Here is a 20524-nt window from a genome sequence, read left to right as displayed (position 1 = left end):
GTCTTTGGCCTCATGGCCTCTGCAGAGCAGCATGAGCTGGGATCTGCAGGGATGCATCTCACACTCCCTACTGCATACTCAGCCAAGAGCATCACAGGAGGGCCTGCATGGCCTGGCCTGGAGACACCTTTGGAGGTTCACAGAAACATCTCTACCCTTGAGGAGGAGAACAGCTGCCCAGAGAAGGAAAGCAGGTCACTGGAGTGAGAGAAAGGACAAAGAGGCTCTAAGGACTGGGGACTTGAGCGAGAGCAAGGCCAGACCCCTGCCCTGGGGACTCCAGGGGACCTGGGCCCAGGTTACACATATCCTCTCTGCTGGGTACCCTTGTCTCAAGCATGGGCTGGTTCTCAGTGTGGACAGAATCCTCCCAGAGCATGGCCCCAATTGTTTCTATTAGTCTCAAGTTTTGCTCTTTTATGTACGCAGCCATTGTATATTTGAAATTCAATTTGGCAAAGTTGCTTGAGAAGTTTTCAGTGCTCTGTACTACTATGCTAAATAATTCCACTCATGTAAAAATAATAAATGCTATTAATTCACCAAGGAATTAAATAATCTATGAAAATATAGGGAATGATCTTAATGTTTTTTGAAAGGGAAGCAAATAATCAATTTTAATATCACTTTTAATGATAAATGTTTCATTTTTTTTCCTAATCCTACATTTCTTTCTACTGAATGGACTACTAGATTTCCAAAGTTATGGAATATCCTGTCACAGAGAGCCTTTCTTTAGGCTCCACTTCACAGAGCTCACCCAATTGATGGCCCAATTGGTGCCAAGTTTACATATCACATATGCCTCCAGCAGATGTTTCACCCCTGACTTGTAATCCACACATAAATCACACCAAGGGGGATAATATTGATGGATGAAAAGGTGCACCCTTTACCCTGCTTCAGTTATTCTTACACAGCCAATCCTGTGACTCTTAGTGGGAAAAAATAGTCAAAAGTAATTTCCCACTATTTTGGAGATATGTCAAATTTCTTTCATCTTTCAAAATAAATTTAAACTGAATCACCATTAGAGTTTTATATCCATCATTGCTGTATGCCTCATTTGAGTACAAAGATGAATATTTTTGTGCTCTAAACTTTCTGTCTAACTTATGATGCTGAACTAAGCATGTCTCCAGAACAGAGAGACACATAACAGGTGATGTGCTGTATGGACTTTAATGTTTATTTGTCTTAGTAGACATTTGCAGTGCATAATGACTACATTCACAGTGAGGAGTTGGTGCACATAAATAACACATCTCAATTTTTTCTATAACCTCTTTCCCTCCCCTCCCTGAGTCTCTTGATCCTCTTTCCTTTTATAAAAGATCTCCCCTTTCCTACTACCTCTTATATTTGATCTTTATTTATACTTTGAGTTCCTTATGGAAGAGAAACTATGTGATTTATAAGCTTGTGTGTCTGATTGAGTTTAGTTATTGCCATGGGCTCCAGGTGCACCCACTCTCCTACTAAAGGCCTCAAGCTTATCTTTCTTTGAGGACAGTAGAGTAGTGCTCCAATGTGTCTAAATATGACAATTTTCTTTATCCATTCATCTTTCAATGGACATAGAAACCATTACCAAGATTAAACTATAAAGAACTGGGATGCGACAAACATAGGTGAGCTCGCATCAATGTAATATGACATTTTTAACTCACCGTTTTTCTTTTAGACTCAGCAGGTGCCTCAAGACTTTACAATATGAAGAATCAGACACTTCTTAGTGGGCTCTTGCTCCTGAGACTGACTAATAGCACCATGCTGCTGGGGCTGCAGGCTGCCTTCTTCTTCCTTATCTACCTGGTGACCATGCTCGAGAATATGACCTTCCTCCTCCTCACAGTTCTGGACTGCCACCTTTACACCCCTATGTACTTCTTCCTCAGTCATTTGTCCTTTTTGGACCTGTGCCTCATTTCCACCACAGTCTCCAAATCCATTCTCAACTCCATTGCCCTCAGCAACTCCATTTCTTTCATGGGGTGTGTGTGTCAGCTATTCTTGGTGGTCCTTTTGGCAGGGTCAGAGGTGGGAATCCTCACTTCCATGTCCTATGATCACTATGTGGCCATCTGCCACCCTCTGTACTATGAGGCTATCAAGAACAAAGGGTGCTGTGTCCAGTTGATGGCTGTGTCCTGGCTCAGTGGAGGGGCCCTGGGAATCTTGTACTCAGCAGAGACATTTTCCCTGGAGTTCTGTGGCTCCAACAGGATTCACCAGTTTTTCTGTGATGTTCCTGCCCTTCCAGAGCTCACTTGTTCTGAGAAGCATGCTGCTATTAATGTCAGTGTGGCCCTTGGCATCCTCTATGCATTCTCATGTTTGGTTTGCATCGTGGTCTCCTATGTGTTTATTTTCTCTACTGTGTTGAGGATCCCATCCAGGCAGAGCAGGTCCAAAGCCTTCTCCAACTTTATGCCCCACCTGGTGGTTGTCAGCACCTAACAGGTGCTGCTGCTTACTTAAAGCCAAGCTCCAATGCACGTCCTCTTCTGGACTTGCTGTGCTCTGTGTTCTACACGGTGGCACCCCCAGCCTTGAACCCCATGGCCTACTCTCTGAGGAACAGGGACATTCACTCAGCTCTAAGTAAAGTCCTGAGGAAGGTGAGAAGGGGACTAATAGAAGGATACTAAAGTTGAAGGAGGCAGCAACATTCCTACCACCATTCTTTGCCTAACTAGCTGTTTAGGAGATTTCTCAATAGAGGCCAGTAGGTCCTAGGGTCCTCTGGTGATCTCAGATTGTGAGTTTCAGTAGAAAGTTATGTATTTCTTATACTCCTTTACTTTACAGCTCTTGTGTTACAGAAATTATGAAGGTTTTTCTCTTGGTCTTTCTGTGAGTTTTGTTCTTGTCCTGACTTTCTATATACATGAGAATTGTCTGAGGTGCATTTCACCTAAACATTCATCTTTCCTGGCTTTCTCTGTATTTTGTCAATGTTCAATTTTCTGGACTTTTCATCGTGCTTCCTAAATTTTGTTAATTAGACTTTATTATAACTTCCTATTATCAGTCTTCAGTGAAAATTATTTTAAATTAAATTTATGATTTAAACATAATTGTGCAATTTTTTAAATGTCCTTAATTTTATCACAGGTTTTACTTGTTGAATATTTGTTTGATGTTTTCTATATAATAAAAGATTTAATCTCTCACATTTTTGTTTTTTCTAAAATAAATTATGTTTCTGGATGCAGACCTCTTTCTGTTTACTGAAAGTTGTTTGTCTCTAATATGCTCATTCCTGACACTTTTAAATTATACACTGGACTCTATGAACATGACAAGGAGTACTGCTTCTAACACTGTGAAAAGTCCTAATTCTTCCAGACAGTCACTATCACCTGGCATTTCCAGTAGAGTCTATTTGTAAAATCTTGGCTGCTCTGGCTACAGAGCACAGTTCTGTCTCCCTGGTCTTCTGCTTACTGGTGCCTTCAGAAGAGGGTATTCATGTTAGTTGACTGCCATCTTGAAAGCACACTTTGACACTGCCTGTCCTCACCCAGGGCAGGAGGAGCCTCTCACAGTACAGATGAGGTACCTGGGTCCCAGAGAGGGGGCATGGCCTTTGATACTGAGCCCATGACACAGGATATAGAAAAGGCTGTGGCACGTGGCAATGCCTTCAGACACTGTATGTTCACTGAATACCTTTGAAATGCTATTACCTGTCTTGGGGACTTTCCTATTTGTACAAATTGTACTGAAATTTCAAAGTGTATTTTAAATAGAATGTGACTCAGAAGAATTCTAAAGCACTTGGTTTCACATTTTCAATCTCTCAACACTTACATGTGAAAGTCAGAGAATAATTTATATATCTTCTGATGAAACATGAATACATCCATTAAAGTAATTTAAATATCAATGTAGTAAGCAAGTTGATATCACCCAAGAACTCAGATATGTATGCCAGAATGGACAGGTAAAGCATGAACTCACTGATTTATTCTACTATGAAATTCATAACTGTGAGCAAAAGTCAGTTTTGCTTTTGCTTCCCCTTTAACAAGTCTTGATGCTAATTCAGCTTATTTCAAATGCACCATATAACTAAGTTTTTGAAGAAAAAAATATTGTATTTAGGAATATATCAATTTAAATTGACTCTTTTTTAATAGAAACTCTGAATTGAAATATTAAAAAAAAAGGTGCAATTGAGAATGAAGGCATTGGGGAATGACTAAATCTTTAGATGCAGACATAATGACTGATAAACCTCAAATGTACACATCAGTCACAAATACAACCAATATTTTAAGGGGGAAATTAAGGTAACTGGCTGTCTGATGAAGGAGAGCTGAGATGACTTATGCTTAAATTCAAGATCAAGAGAAGTGAGATTGGGCTGGGATCCTCAGGCCCTGAAGAGTCACAGATGGACTATGTTACCTCTCCATGGCTGTGTGGAGAATTCTTCCTTGTCATCAGGCATGTCCTTCACCTTCTGTATGGGGTTTTCTTCACAACCTCCTGAAATTTGTCAGCTGAGGCTTTGACACAGTGATGGATGGAGAACCCTCAACTTCTGGGTCACTTCTTTGCTGCCTTCCTGCATATTTTCCCAAATCCCTAGGATCGTAGTGATGATCACAGGAATCCTGGAAATACTGTATCCACCTTAACTCAGTGGAGCTCTGTGTCTGGGGACAGTTGCTCCTCAGATGGTGAAACTTAACTCAGACTCTGTGAACTCATTCAGCTTTATACTCTACTAGGTCTACATCTATAGAGTCCACATTTTAGTGAGATTATTCAATATTGATTCTTCACATACTCTTCAACTTGTGCTGGAAAATCCATAAAGGTTTCAAAAAGTAATTTTAAGGAAGTTCTTTATCCTAATTGCTAATGATGCTAAATCCTGTAACTCTGGAAAGAGAGTAGATGGGAGTGTTTTCTGACTATTTGCTCCTTGCTCTGCTAATTTTAACAACATTATTTAGTCTGCATTACATTTTCACTTGAAATCAGTGCTCTGCTTCATAGGGTGGATACAAGTAATACACTTAGGAAATATCTGTCTCACCAGCTCCAAATGACAAGTTGAAAAGTATTTAGAAGAGTTAAAATAGTATACCACAGTTCTAAAGTCCTGGGATCTAAAGAAAGATAACCAAGAGTTCTTTGGTGAGATCAGTTGTAAAGACTAAAGGATTCCAAAGGATCATGCAATGGAAATGCACAAAGATTCAGTCAGAAGTATGGTTTCAGGATTGTAATTTTACTTTAAAATTTATTAAAATATAAATCTTGATCATGTTGTGGAATATCAATCTAATGTACATTAATTTTTATTCTAATTCCACACATCATTTACATTTCATGAAAAGAAATATCAGGGGGTTATCTTTTGAAGGGACTTCAGATTATATCTAAATATTTAAAAGTAAGTTAAGTGTTTTAAAAATTACCCCATATATACTGTGAGGTAGAGAGGAGGTTAGGGCATCTTAACACTTCAGGTGGGGGCTGGAGATTTAGCTCAGTGGTTCCACAGACTGCTTCCCAAGTGCAAGTTCCCAAGTTTGATCCCTGGTATCAAAACAAACAATCAAAAAATACTTTAGATGAGTATGTTCAAAGGGATAAACTGATTTTGTGTCCATATTTCCTATCATGAAAATAAATTGCAAAGTAAAAGGAGCTAGTGTCTTATGGTAAATATATATATATAGTGTAAATATGTCTGGGTGAGTATACATAACTTTAATGAGTAAAAATATCATTTGTGATATTTGAAAGGAAAATTTATAATAAAATAGATTTAAAATACAAATTAATAATAAGGAAGCAATCAGTACTTACATTAACCCTGAAATAAAATTGGAAATAGAGATTAAATTATGAAAAAATAATAAGAAGAAATGAATTCTCCACAGATTTCATTCTCACTATTGCAATAGCACATTTCAAGACAGCAACATTTATTGAAAGAAAACAGAAATATTAACATGAATTTTAAAATATATCAGTAAATACAACACCTGCCATAACTAGAACCAACAGCCAGCATTGCAGACTGCAGCCCTCAGACCTGTAGCATGTGGTCATATGAGCTCTTCCAAGGTGCCAGCCATAGAAATGGAAAATTGGATCACACAGCAGCACAAATGTGGACATTTCCAGGTAAATCCAACACCAGCACTGGCTCCTCAATGCAATCTGTGGCTACAGATTCAATTTCCTTAGATGTATTAAAAGTTTGGTGCCTCAATCATTGCCTCTAGTACTTAGGGAGAACCAGAGCAACAGATCTGTTCTAGGAACCCAGTCACCTCATAGTCCTCCATTCTGCTGAGTGAGCTGTCTTCACTGGCCCAGGGCCCTGAGTGGAGATGGTGTGGGGGATGTGGCGAGAGTCTCAAGTGTTTCACTCTCAAGGTACCCTCAGTTCCTCAGTTCCCTCCCAGAACCCATCATTGCATTACTTTGCCCAGCCTTGAGATAAGAATGCGTACAAAGAGAGCGATGTAGCCAGTAGTCCTCTCCATCCTAAACTACTCAACATTCTCTTCCAGCTCAATAGCACCCAGAATCCTGATGTTCTCTCAGTTTTACTGGCACTTGGCAAGGTTCTGATACATAAGGCACAACCTTTTTATGATGCTTTTCTTTGTGTTTAACTCACAGCATTCAAACATTCTCCAAAACATTTTGGGAATAGGAGCCAATTTTGTATTTTCAAGGACTGGGTATGAATTACACCAGTATAGTTTTAAAAATGTAAATACTGTAAGATCTGTAGCTCACACTCACAGACCATCAATATATGGACCACAAACACCAAATAACTTACAGCAGTCCATTCGAATTTAAAACTTACATCCAATATAATATAAAATGATAGCAAATTATCTTGCTTTCCATTTTTTTCAAGAAATTCCCTGCTCACAATTGAAAATGTCATTTGAACAGGTCTCCTAAAGTAGAATTAATCTTTGTGTTCCAAAGACTGTAAATGATGGGGTTTATGAATAGGGGCACCATTGTATAGAACATGGCTGTTAGAAGACTTTAAAAAATATCCTTTATTTGCTATGGGATCTAGGGAAGCAACCAACCTGGAAATTAAAAGTAGAAGAAGAATTGCCAACTGTAGGATACAGGTGGACATGCCTTTGTGATGGGCTTCTAACAAAGGAATCTTAAGCACTGTTGAAAATATATTAACATATGTCATAAGCAAAAAGACAAAACACAGGATGATGACACAAACACTTAATACAAGCACCATGGATTCAGTAAAATGGACATGTGCAGATGAAATCCTCAGAATTTGAAATACTTCACAGAAATATTGATGGATCCCATTGGATTTTGTGAAGGGAAGCCTGAATGTGGTCGCTGTGTGGATAGCAGAATAGACCAGGCCACTGGCCCAGGAGCCCCCCACTCCCTGTATGCACAGACTCTGAGTAAAGATTATCCCATAGTGCAGAGGGTGACAAATGGCCACATAGCAGTCATAAGACATGACCACCAGGAGAGGAAGTTTTGTAAATGCAAAGAAAATATACAGGAAAACTCGAGCAGTACATTCTTTTAGTGAAATGGAGTTGCTACCTGAAAAGGAGTTAATGATTGATTTGGGACCAATAACTGCATTGCTGCAGAGGTCTATGTGGGACAAATTACTTATAAGAAAGTACATTGGAGAGTGAAGACAATGGCATGTAATTATGACAGCAATAGTTACAAGGTATCCAACTAGAGATCCAAGATAAATCACTAAGAAAAACAAACTTGCAATACTTGGAGCTCACTAAAACTTGAGATGTCCATCAGAAGGAATTCTCTGATCATGGTGCAGTTTTCCATCTTTCTAATATTGTCCAGCCTCCTTGGGGTCACATTCTAAAGTGTAAGATCATGCTGTGGACCAAAATAAGTAGCATCCATTGACATAAACATACAACTTCTAACTTCTAACTTAGGAGAAATGGAACGGCAACACAAGCATTTCAATAAATGGAGGTGAAACAGAGCATGATAGTTAATTTCATATAAACCAGAGTTCTCTGTCTCTCCAAATTGAAGAACAAAAGGAGGAATGTAGGAGATTGTTTATTAGGATTAATAAGAAGAGAAAAGCTCTTGGATACCGAGAGGGGACTGAAATCCAGACATGCTTTGGTTGCTTCACAGGGGATGAGTTCAAGCAGAGAACACTTATCCTGCATACCTGTAGGTATTGAGCTGGGAAGGTCTGTGACAGCACATCTTGGATAAAAGTCATCTTCCTAGAGACACACATCCTTATCTCTCTATTCTTATCCTGGTGTTTAATAATTTGATCTTGAATTTACCTTTTCATCTCTTTTATTGAGGGGGGTACTGGAGATTGAACTCGGGATCTTGCACTTACGAGGCAGGCACCGGAACCACTGAGCTAAATCCCCAGCCCAAAAGGAAACTTTTTTTTTTGTTTGGTATCAAGGATCGAACTCAGGAACTTGCACTTGTGAGGAAGATGGCAGAACCACTGAGCTAAATCCCCAGCCCTACCTTTTCATCTCTAAGTCACCTTAGTTGCTTGAATTAGTTCTTAACCTGGGTGGAATTATTATTATTAATTTTTTTACATTTCTGAGCTTAAAGAATGCTTGGCTACTTGGTCAATTCTTCCATGGGACCTTATCACAGCTTCTCTGACAGCCTACTTATAATAACTAAACTAAGCTTTTGCATAGGCCCATACATTTTGCATAAGTTAAGTTCTGAACTCTGGTGAAATATATTAATATCAACAGTCATAGTCTCAAAGTTCTACTCATTTAAAGATTTTAAGTGAATAACAAAATTTTAGAATCTCTCATTTATTGCATCACATTTAAATCATTTCTTCAAAAAGTCTCTTGCAACTATCGCTGGAAACATCCAGTGCCATTTTCTATTTATTTCAGTATGAGGTGTGCTCATCTTTCATGAGTTTCAGAGAGCCTTGGAGTGGCAGACAGAGTTGAATATTTCACAACAGCTACTCCTTCTTGTCATTCTCCAGGGCACTCTGGTGATTTCTGACTTTGATTAACTTGTATGCTGCTCCAGAGTTTCCAGAGTTAGTTTGCACCACCTTGAGATTTCTTAGAAGGATATCAACTGCATAGGATACTTCAAATTTAATTCCATAGTTTCCCAAGAGTATTTTTGATTAAGCCACTTTGTTGTCATTAAATTTCATGTTAAATCTCTTCCTACATTCAGACTTCTGTGTTTTACAATACAGCTGAAGAATGTTTCAGGCATGTTGTCTGAAGTGCTTCATTTTCTAATACATTTTTGCATCACTTTGTAGAAAACAGTTTAGTTAGCTAACTTAAGAGTAAGGCAGGTAGTTAAGAAGGGATGAGATGGACTTCTGTAGTCAGGCTTACAGATGGAATTTTAAATATGCATAGTGAATTAGGACTTTGGAAGTAGAACGACCTTCCCTTCTCTTTGCTTCCATTCTCTTTCCTTTTCTTTCCTTCTCATTTCTTCCCTTCCCTCCCCTTCCTTGCTCTTCCCTTCCCTTCCCCTCTTTTCCTTAGGGAAAGTGCAATGCAGCCACTTCCTCCTAAAGAGAGGTGCAGCCAACCCCTACTAGGTTCTTGAGTTCACAGGAAATTCTAATACAGAATAACCAGTTTCTTTCTAAGATCCCAGTTTCCTATGAACACAATGTAAAAGAACTGGGACAGAGAGCTTGAATTTCAATTTATACTTTTTTTTTCTTAACTTCTCCAAGCTTCCTATGATAGGTGTTCATTAAATGATTAAGTAATTCCTATGCCCTTGTTACCTAGAAGTAACTCTAGTTTAAAGAGCCTCAGGAGCAACCCATTCAGGACCCTTCCTTGAAATCTAGGAGTTGTTCTCCCTCTTCTTATTTCCAATGGAAATTATCCCAGCTTCCTTTGGTTCACAACTTCATTATTCAACATTAGCAAAACTATGAGGCCAGTACAAAACAGTAAAAATGAAAGTTTTGTTTTCCCCAACATTGAGCATGAGACATTTTTAGACAGCATTTTAAAAACTAGTACTAATCAATTAAAAGAAATAACGGCTCAGAACATTCAGTTTACTCTGAGAATACATTTGTCATGGAGTGAAGAAGTAACTATATTAATAAACTTGCAGTAAGACAAGGCTTTTTGAATTCAGTAATATATTAATAACAATATATAATTAGTTTGATTTTTAAAATAACATGAACTAAAGCATCGAAAATACATAAGAGATGAAGTAACTAATGCATTTCCTGAATATGAATGTTGCTTTTATGAAATTTAAAGAGTCTTGACAATGTTTAAGGTCCTGTCTATTTCTCTAGCTAGTAAAATCAAGAAGTCACTTTTGAAGGAGAGTTACTATTATCAGGGACCATATCAGCAGTTCTACTTCAGAGTTATTTGTAAGTGTGGCCATTCTTTAGGAAGCCTATGTCACTGCAGCCTCCAGAGATGTCACTTTTGCTGGGCTCCTAATTGGTAAGGACTCTTTGATAAGACCATTAGAGATTAATTAAATTTGTAATATTGTTTATTAGAAATGAAATGAGCAAACATTGATGTGTGTGATCAAAGGCCCTAAAAAATGATTCCAGTTATTAGAGATCTTTTCATTAAGTTCCTGTCTGATTATTATACCCACTGATGTACATTATAGTAAACACATAGACTTTTTTTTAACTCGTTGATTTTCTTTGCTAACTCTCAGGTTTTAAATTCCAGTCTGAACAAAACTTGGATGAAGGAGAGGAAGTAAAATAAAATTCCTTGGGAAGTTAAAGTAGCTGTTAAAAATGAACTGAGAGCCATTAATAAGAGAGTGGGTAGCAACTCATGCATGAGGCTGCTCCTGACAGCAAGCTGCTGAGCTTCCACTGAGGAAAGGCAGGAGGCTTCCCTAGGCACATGTGGAAGAAAGCACGGGAAACACCTGATGGAATCAAAGGGGACATGTGAGCTTGTTCAGACCACTTCAGTCTCAAGTTCCTAGTTAGCAGCTGAGGAGTGGTTATTGACTAGTTAAGTATTGTTTTGCCTTTTACAATGAGTAAGAATTCAGCTTGTTTTATATACAAAATTCTAGTGGTCCAGATCCCTCATGTTAATAGTCTTTGAATTAATTGTGTTAATAAGTGAAGGCTCAAAATGCAAAGATTCTTCATGCCCTCTACATTAAGTCAATAGAGCTCTGAGTGTCCGTGGGAACTATCATGAAGTCAATGAATGAAGACAAAAATCTCAAGCATAAAATGTTATTTCAGGTAGCACAATTCAGACTGAAAGGCCACTCCCCTGAACCTCCTTGAGTTTGGGAAGCATCTCAGCTTCATTCTTCCTTCCATTGCTCTGAGAAAAACAGAAATTAAATAACAACCCCCCCAGGAAATCGGTGAAGTCCCAGGCCAGAGCACATGCAACTTATATATTGTGGCCTTACCAAAGGAATGTGACCATTACCATCCTGGTCTGAGCAGAGAACACTTAATTCCCTTCCCTTGCTATGCTTGCATACATGGTGTAGTTGTATCCTCATGGGCTGATAAGGCCCCATAAGAGCAGTTATACGCTATAATTCCCAATCATTTTTCACCATGCTCTTAACCAGCAAGATGGAACTACTTGTACATTCTCAAGTGGATAGCCACAACTCTTTTGTACTGAACTTTCCCCCTGGAAGTCCCATTATGACTTTTCCCTTCCACAAGCCCCACTTTTTAAGCTCATGACCCTATAGAGACCTTAAAATTCATATGAGAGTTGTTGGTCTAGTCTTTAGTGCTACAGCAGTCTGTCTCATGTTTGTAATAAAATAAGCCTTTCCTTTTGAGCTTGTATCCCTGATTCTTTTCTTTGGTTTCCTAAAATTTGGTGCCTAAAGGAGGAAGAGGTCAAGAGGATGACCCCTATATCCCTCACACCTTCCTTTTCTGACCTATCCATTCCCTTTCCCTCTCTTCCCCTCTTCTTTATGAGCTCAGAAGGTCATATGCCATTTCTTACTAACCCTTCACTCAACACTGGACACTTCCTTATCCAACCTAGGACTTCTACGATTGGCCTCTACTTGACCCCAGGTGCACCTGGGAAGTGCAGGTTCTCAAATTATGGCAGATACTCCTTTAGGTTGCTTTCTAAAACTTTTTTCATGCCTTATTTGTTTCAAAAGGGAATATTTGACTTAACCATTCTGTATTTCATTCAGCCAATCCCCTAAATTTGGCATGTTGGATTTTCAAATTCCTTGTAATATTGATAAACCCTTTCAGGGAAATGGGAAGTGACAGGAGGTCCCTTATGCTCAAGATTTCTTTCCTCTATGGTCTGTATGTGTCTCTCTGCTTCCTCTCTCTGTCTCCCTCTCTCTCTCTCTCACTTTCTCTCTCTCACATTATACACATGATATCACAGGTGATACACATAAAGTAGCAAAAATCAAACAATCACAAATAAATAAGGATGCCACCCCAGAGATAACTCCCTACAAAGGAGCTCTACATTACAATACTATATGCCAATTGAGCCTATTTTCCAAAACCAAGGGCTAGAGGCAGCAAACATCAAGCTAGTAAATTATGCCATACTGCAACAAATTAAGGAGGAAAAAGGAATACTCCATCAGTATTTTTACAAAGGCACAAGGAACTGCTTTATTTGAACCCAATGGTTTTTTCTTTTTCTTTTCTTTTTTTTTGCTCTTTTTGAGATTTCCATGAAAAGGTACTTATATAAGTTTGACTAACCAAACCTATTAAAATATTTCTTTCACTACCTCTAGAATCCCATTTGAGGATAAACAAGCAAATTCATTCCTAATAGTTAAAAACTCAGTCACAGGGACCAGCTGAAAAGAGAAGTAAATATTTAGGCCTAGCGAAACAAAAGTTGATAAATTTATTTTTGGCCTTCAATTTGAGTGCATATTTTTGTTTAATTGATACACTTAAGACATTTCTTGTACTTTGTAAATTCTCAGACTACAATTACAGCATTAACCTGTTCTTCTTTATGATTTCTACTGTTACTAACATAATTTTGCCATTCAAGTTTACTTAGAGAGTCATTTGGCAACCAGTCAATTTTAGCCATGTGACAATTCAAGAACACCCTCCCCTGGCCCCCTCTCTCCTCTCCACTCTAATTAGTGCTTTCAGGCAAAGGCTTTAACACTTATTTCTAGAATTGTTAGTGGACATGAGTGTTCTGCATAACTAACTGGGACACCTAGATTGAATAGTGATGAGAAGGAGAACAGAGGTGCCTTCTTGGATAGGTTTAAATTGGTTTGTGACACTCATTATTGCTGATATCATGGTGAATTAAATGTACTTGTTTTCCAGTATACAGGTCTTCAAAGATGCAAAACTAAAAAACCAGTGACTTCCTGGCTAAAGTTATTTTTACTGGTAAATTTTTAGGCTCAAGCATCAGGGTTCCAATTATTTATCTTCCAGATACTTGTGATACTCTATTGACAATGACAGATTTAAGTAAAAGTTCTTCATTGCATCTAATGATGTCATCATGATTGTCATGCTAAAATGTGTCCTAAAGTTTTCTCATTGAAGCTTTATAATTGTCAACTTTTAATATTATGCAGGGATTCAAATCTAAGACAATCATGATTGGTAAGGAAATAACATTTAAAAGGTCATGGAATATAACACATCAAGGGATAACTATTAACAGGTCATGTTGATATACCCGAGAAAGAATGGCTGCTATCATGAAATCAACCAATATAAAATGCTGGCTGTTGTGAGGGGAAAGAGGAACACTGCTCTCCCACTGGTGGGAATGTAGACTGGTACAACCACTGTGGAAATCAGTATGAGGATACCTCAAAGAACTAGTACTGGAAGTCCCACTTGACTCAGCTATTTCCCTGCTGTGTATCTTACCCAAAGAATTTTTTAAAAATCATACCATAGTGATATATGAGCACACATGTTCATAGCAGCATAATACCTAAGAATTGGAAGCAGCCCAATTGCCCATCATTTGCACACTGGATAAGAAAATGTTTTTCTTATAAAATGGAGTACTACTCAGCCATAAATAATGAGAAAATAGAGCCATTTATAGCTAAATGGTTGCACAATGAGGTGATACTCTTAAGTGAACTAAATAGGATACACGTGTAAATATTGAACAGTTCTGCTATTGTGAGTTACTTAAAGTGTAAATAAGGACTAAAAGGTGTAATACATAATGAAAAATAGGAAGAAAAAGGTGCAAAGGGAAGGGGAAATGAGATGGGTAGGGGAAAGGAAAGAAGGGAAATAATATGAGCAAAAGAAAAAATGGAAACAAAATCTTTGTAAATAGGGAGTGATGGAGGGGTTGAAGGCAGGGCAGGGGAATCGGGGAAAAAAAAATGCACCAAGAGAGATTATGTAAAGGTGCAAATTTCCAATGATGAATGTCATTATATTGTATACCTAAAATATATCAATAAAATTAATTTTTAAAATATATATACATATATGTATATATATACACGTATATGTATATATATGTATATGTGTATATATACATATATATGTATATGTGTATATATACATATATATGTATATGTGTATATATACATATATGTATGTATGTGTATATGTGTTTATATACATATATGTATATATGTGTATATGTGTGTATATACATATATGTATATATATTTCAAGATGGTTGACACCAAGATCATAAGAGTAAACCTATTGGTCCCACTGCAATACTAGTTTCACTAATATCCTGGATGTTCAACAACTAAGGTTAGAAGACCAAAGCTAGAAAAGCAACTGAAATAAGAGGACAACCAATACTTTGGCCCTGACCTTGCAAGGTAAGCCTTGCAAATTCTTGAAAAGGGAGATTATTGGACCCCAGAGAATAGAATCAATCAATGTACAGTGGGCTAAAGGGAGGATCACACTTAGGCAAAAGGCCACATTGCCAAGCAAGACTGTGACCTATCCTGGCGAGTAGCAGAGGATCAGGGTAGATATGCACATGGTTACAAAATTAATACCCAAGGAGCCTTAACTGATCATGATAGATAGTGAGAGGTTAATTTTGATTAACACTTGTCTCACTTTAACTTGGTCTTGAAAACCTACAAAAGTAAAACCAAAATCATATTTTTAAAGAGTAATATAGGCTCAACATAAAAGGGGAATCTAATCCCTGAACCCTGCTGAGTTTTCAGCTACAAACAGGTCTAGAAGCCAGCTGGTTACAATTGCTATTCCAATCCTTCAAGAGCAGTGTGTGGATGTGACACTTTCACCAATCTTCTTTTTCATTTTGATGCTCATAGTTTAGTTATATGTGCTTTAATCTCTTGGTAAAATTTGTTTATTCTCACCTAGAGACTGCCAAATTCCATGTAATGATGCAATTAAACACATGACAAAAGTGTGTGGGATCCATTGCCCCCATGCAGTCTTCCCAAGAAGACACTTGTGTCATGCTTCATACAACATACTGCACTTTTATTTCAGGCCATCAGCCTAATTTAACCACAGCTTTTCAGGGGATAGACACAGAGGATCTGGTGGTACAGGAAATGTCTTAGGTCACCGTACAAAGTTCATCCAATTCATAGAACTTCCCTATCCTATGTTGGATTCTTTATTTTGTAGCTTCTACTCTCCTCTTTCTTTGTATTAATTATTGCCATTCCTAATCAATTTATTCCAAAGATTTCTCAACAATAGGACGGCAGCCATTTCATGGACATTCACTAAAGACCACATTGATATGGACCTCTTTATTCAGTCCAAACAAAACCCTCATGATCATGCTCTCCCTTAATCAGCAGGATTTTTCAAGAAATCCTTAAGAAATACACAACCCATTTTCCTTATATAACCATGCAATTAGGAATGAAGGAATCAGACCACTGCTATCCTAGTCTGAGGAGAGACCACTTTTAATCCCTTCCCTTGCTGCACTTGTACACCTGCTGCAGATGAATCCTCATGGGATAGTAAGGCCCAGCAAGAGTAGCTACACACTGTAATCACCAGTCATTGTTCAGCCCTGGTCTTGACATTCAATACACAACTCCTTATATGCCCTTAAGTGGATAACCTCAGTGCCTTTGTACTGAACATCTCTAATAATCCCATTCTGATGTTTTCTGCCACAGACCCCACTTTTTATGCCCATCAACCTATAAAGACATCCTAGCCTGTATGAGAGTTGCTGGTCTGGTTTCTCATGCCAGAGTGGTCCCTCTCAGTTCTGTAATGAAATAAGCCTGTCCTGTTGAGCTTGTACCCTGCTTCTTTTCTTTTGTCTTCTAACATTGGCCTTCAGTAACATTTTCCCCACACAAATCTTACTAAAGTTCCATAGATATGGACTGCATCTCATACATGTAATTTAATCAGAGTGAATTCTGGGATATGTGTGCTAATGGAAAGCACCTAAGATGACTCAACAACCTGTCAATCTTTCCTGTCAACCTTACCTCGAGACCCAGTGAGAAGCACCCAGACTAGGGTGTATGTGCTTAAAACTTCAAAAGCCTGATTCATCTGCATGCAGTGCTGTTCTTTACATTTCCCTGTTGCCCAATACTACATTTCTGTCCATACCTTCCCTGAGCACATATTCCTATTACCTTCAATAGGGAGCTGCTTTTTCTTTTACCTTCAGCTATACACTTGCAATTCTTTAATCATCATACACAAAATCCTGGAATCTACTTATCATGTGCAACACACAGAATCATTTGGAGAGCTCAACTGGGATATGTTGAAAGACATCAATAGACATCAGCCTGAAAAATAAAGGAAGGTCCTTCTCCTCATGGGAAGGGACTTTCTTCTCATTTTTAGAACTACCAAGGGTGCTTGTTGTAGACACAAGTGTAGAAGATGACCTGGCTGTGAAGAGGAAAGGCTCCTAATTTTCAGGGAGCAGGAGGGTCCCTACTGGTTGATTTGGGTTGTGTATTGTTGTTGTTTTTCTATATGAAAAGCCCCTCCAGTAGCCATAGTTTACTAAAATCTTTGGGGATGAAACTTAACAAAGCAGAAAGGAAGGGAGTCATGAGCCACTGTCACAGCTTTGGCAAAGTTGTTGACAGTGAGCAGTGGTGGTGACCCACACTGGTATTAGAACACTTTTTATCTGGACAGAGTCCTCCCAGGTCCCTTGTTGATTCACATAGGCCTGGTTCTCCTGAGGCTGCTGATTTTCCCTGGAGGGTGCAATGGGCAGCATGTGCTGGACCATGAAGATTTGGTCACTTGGATAATGGCCAGAGACTTTTGTGGGAGCCAGCGGAGCTCATAGATTCACACAGAGCAGGTGAACTCCTGAGCCTTCTCTCTCCCCCTTGCCCTGGAAAGACTGACCTCTCGGCCTCTACCTATCCACACCCTCTGTCAGTCTTTTGGAGAACACACGTTCTTTGGATTTTTAGTGCTCATCAAGAGAAATAGAGTGTTAAATAGTAGAATACTGGCCTAGTGCTTCCTTACAGGAGGAACAGAAAGAAAAACTTGTTTTAAAAAGGTACAACATGGGTGTGTTGTTATAATCTCAGCACTTAGAAGGCAGAGGCAGCAGGACCACTGTGAGTTTGAGGCCAGCCTAGGCTACAAAGTGAGTTCAAGGCCATCGTGAACTGCATAGACAGACCCTGTCTTAAAACAAAGAAGCAAGCAAATAAAAAAAATGTCATTTTGAGCTGGCAAAATCCAATAAAATATATGACTGAATGTGGCTAAATGTCCTTTTAAAAATCATTTCATGTGAATTCTATTTCATATTCATTTATTCTCCTTAATTTTTAGAAATGCAATGCATAAGTCTGTATGTTCATACTTTGTGCTTTACATACATTTATATGATACAAATAGACATTTATATGGGTATGTATTATATGCATAGTTAACATTAACAATGTTACAAATAGTTTTTCTAGAACTGACATTTTATGCTAGTTTGTATATGATACATGTATCTCACACATCATAATATAGAACTGATAATTTTCTCTAACATGATCACCAGTATTAATTTGATATTAGGGTTTTTAATCAGTGAAATGAATTACAAATGAGATTAAATAATTGGATTAGACACAAGAAAACACCAACCTTATTCTTTTAAAATGACAAATTTGTTGAAAAAATAAAACCCTAAATCCCTCATATCTCCTTTTTTGCTTAGACTCACTGTACTGGGTTACTGTGCTGTGCTCTAAGATTTCAGGGGCAGAGTACTTGGCTGTGTTTATCCAGATGCAGAAAGTGTAACAGTGCTCAGGCTCCCTCCACTCCCCACCCTGAGGGTCATCTGGGCACCATGCAGGTGTCTTCGATCTGTCAGTGGATTAAATCATTAAAATCCCTAGTGTTAAATCACGCATGCCATGCAACTAAAGATTCAATGCAATTTCTGAAAAATTCAATTGCTCTTCACAGAAATACATAGTACAGTGCAGAAATACACGAAGGTCTACAAAAGATTCCAAATAGCCAAAGCAATCTGGAGCAAAAAGAGTGAGATTTAATACAAAATATCTGAATTCAAATTGCACTCCAATTCCATGTTAATTAATACAACATAGTAATGGCATGAAAACAGACACACAGAAAATTTGAACAGGGAATACAGCTTGGAAATAAATCCACACATTAGGGTTTGTGTTTAGGTGACCCACAAACCCTCAGGCTTTTTCTAGGTACTGAATCTAGAGTGAGTGACTGGCTCATGGTGAGCATAGTCCTGAGGGCACTAGGATTAATAGTGTGAGTGTTACCCACCCTAAGTAGTCTGAATCATATAAAAGTAGCAGAAAGATGCTGTTAATGTCCCTTGTTACTTTTGCTATCTTTTGGTGTGATGTTGTTTCTCCTCTGCAATGCCTGTTTGTCATCACTGCCTTGAGACACCCTGTTATGGACTGAAACCTCTACAAACTGTGAGCAAATAAATGCTTTCCACTTTAACTTTGGGTGTCAGGTATTCTGTCTCAGCAACAAGACCAAAGCAACCAACACACCACAAACAACTGATTATAACAGAAATGCCATGAACCATAGAGAGAAGACATTTCTTACAAAAGAGGTAAGGAAGCTGGTTTTCCACATATGAAAAAGAGTAAAAGTATTACAAGAAAGATACATTGCCATGGATCCCCTTCAAAAACTCCCTTTTACTTTGGACACTTATCCAAGCATTCTTGCCTCATTTGGTAATAGTTCTGGAAACACTGTTTCCTGAGTGTCTTTAGTTATGCTGTCATGACTTCCTTATTGTCCCAATACAATTAAATTGTTTACCTTTCATGATCAATTTGACTTTGGGAGATAATGAAAAGTCTCATCTTTCCCAAGTTAGTGAATAGGGTGGTTTAGAACACACTGGAAAGTTTTCATTTGACAGAAATTTCCATCAGGCTTTGATCAATGACAGGGTGATCATAAAATATGGTAAACATTTAAATTTTAAATTTTTATTATAGTAAAATATACGTTGCCATGAATCACCCCTCAAACTACTAAAATAATCACTATACTCATTCTTGCTTGGAGCATACTTATCTCATTACTCTTAGCAATGTGTCTTTTACTGTAATGTTTCTTAGTTAATTTAAATATTGATTGCATCTTTCACCACTAGAACACTACTCGCAGAAAAATATCTAATGATCTCATTCTTATGTTTTTAGGTCTGATGTGATGATGGGTGGGTCTTTCCAGAGGTGGTTGGAGTAAAATGTGCGAGTGTGGATTAAGGGTGTGATACTAGGATTGAGAGTGTGTGGTACTAAGTTATTCAACTGATAAAGGGATTTACCAAAAATAGAACTCCCAACCTTGGTGTGGGTAGTATCACCCAGCAGGCTTGTAACCTGGATGGGATAAAAGGGAAAGGTAGGCTTGCTGCTTCCATTGTTTTCTGCCTGTCACACCATGAATTGTTTCTCCTCACTCTGTCTGTCTGCCATGGCATCCTGCTTTGGAGCCAGCCAAGAGTGGACAGAAACCTCTATAAAGTGTGAGCCAAAATAATCCTTTCCTCCTTTAACTTTAGGGATTGAATATTTTGTCTCAGCAATGAGAAAATTAACTAATGTATATGTGGAATCTAAAAAATTCAATCTTACAGGAGTTGAGAGTAGAACCAAAGGATGGGGTAGTCAGTAGGGTCAGTAGGGTGGTGTTGCTCAGTGGGGACATATTGAACTGAGACAGGAATGAGTGCTTGTGTTTTCTTGCTCAGCATGTTTAGTGTAGTTAAAATAATGCATTGGACATTTCAAAATATCTAGAGTAGATTTTGGATGGTGTCAACAAAAAAGAATAGTTTAACTTAGTGAATATAATAATTATCAGGCATGGCATTATAAAATGTATTCCTGTATAATATATAATATTACCTTCCCTGAATAAGTATAGATAATACATAGCAAGTAAAAAGGAACATTAAATAGACAGTAATAAAAGCAGGTGGAGTGGATCTAAGTGGAGTTAATACAATGCATGTCATGT

At 38.1% G+C, this 20524-nt stretch overlaps 1 pseudogene; it reads left to right on the top strand.

The window, feature by feature from the left end:
- The first annotated feature begins 1713 nt into the window (after positions 1–1713).
- On the top strand, positions 1714–2651 carry LOC147820612 (olfactory receptor 14K1-like; annotated as a pseudogene).
- Positions 2652–20524: the final 17873 nt, after the last annotated feature.

Source organism: Heterocephalus glaber, unplaced genomic scaffold (assembly GCF_053883595.1).
Source record: "Heterocephalus glaber isolate CG9 unplaced genomic scaffold, H.glaber_assembly_v1.0 deba00001831, whole genome shotgun sequence".
Taxonomy (NCBI): domain Eukaryota; kingdom Metazoa; phylum Chordata; class Mammalia; order Rodentia; family Bathyergidae; genus Heterocephalus; species Heterocephalus glaber.
The sequence above is the reverse complement of the archived record's forward strand: the minus strand, read 5'-3'. Positions and strand labels throughout refer to the sequence as shown.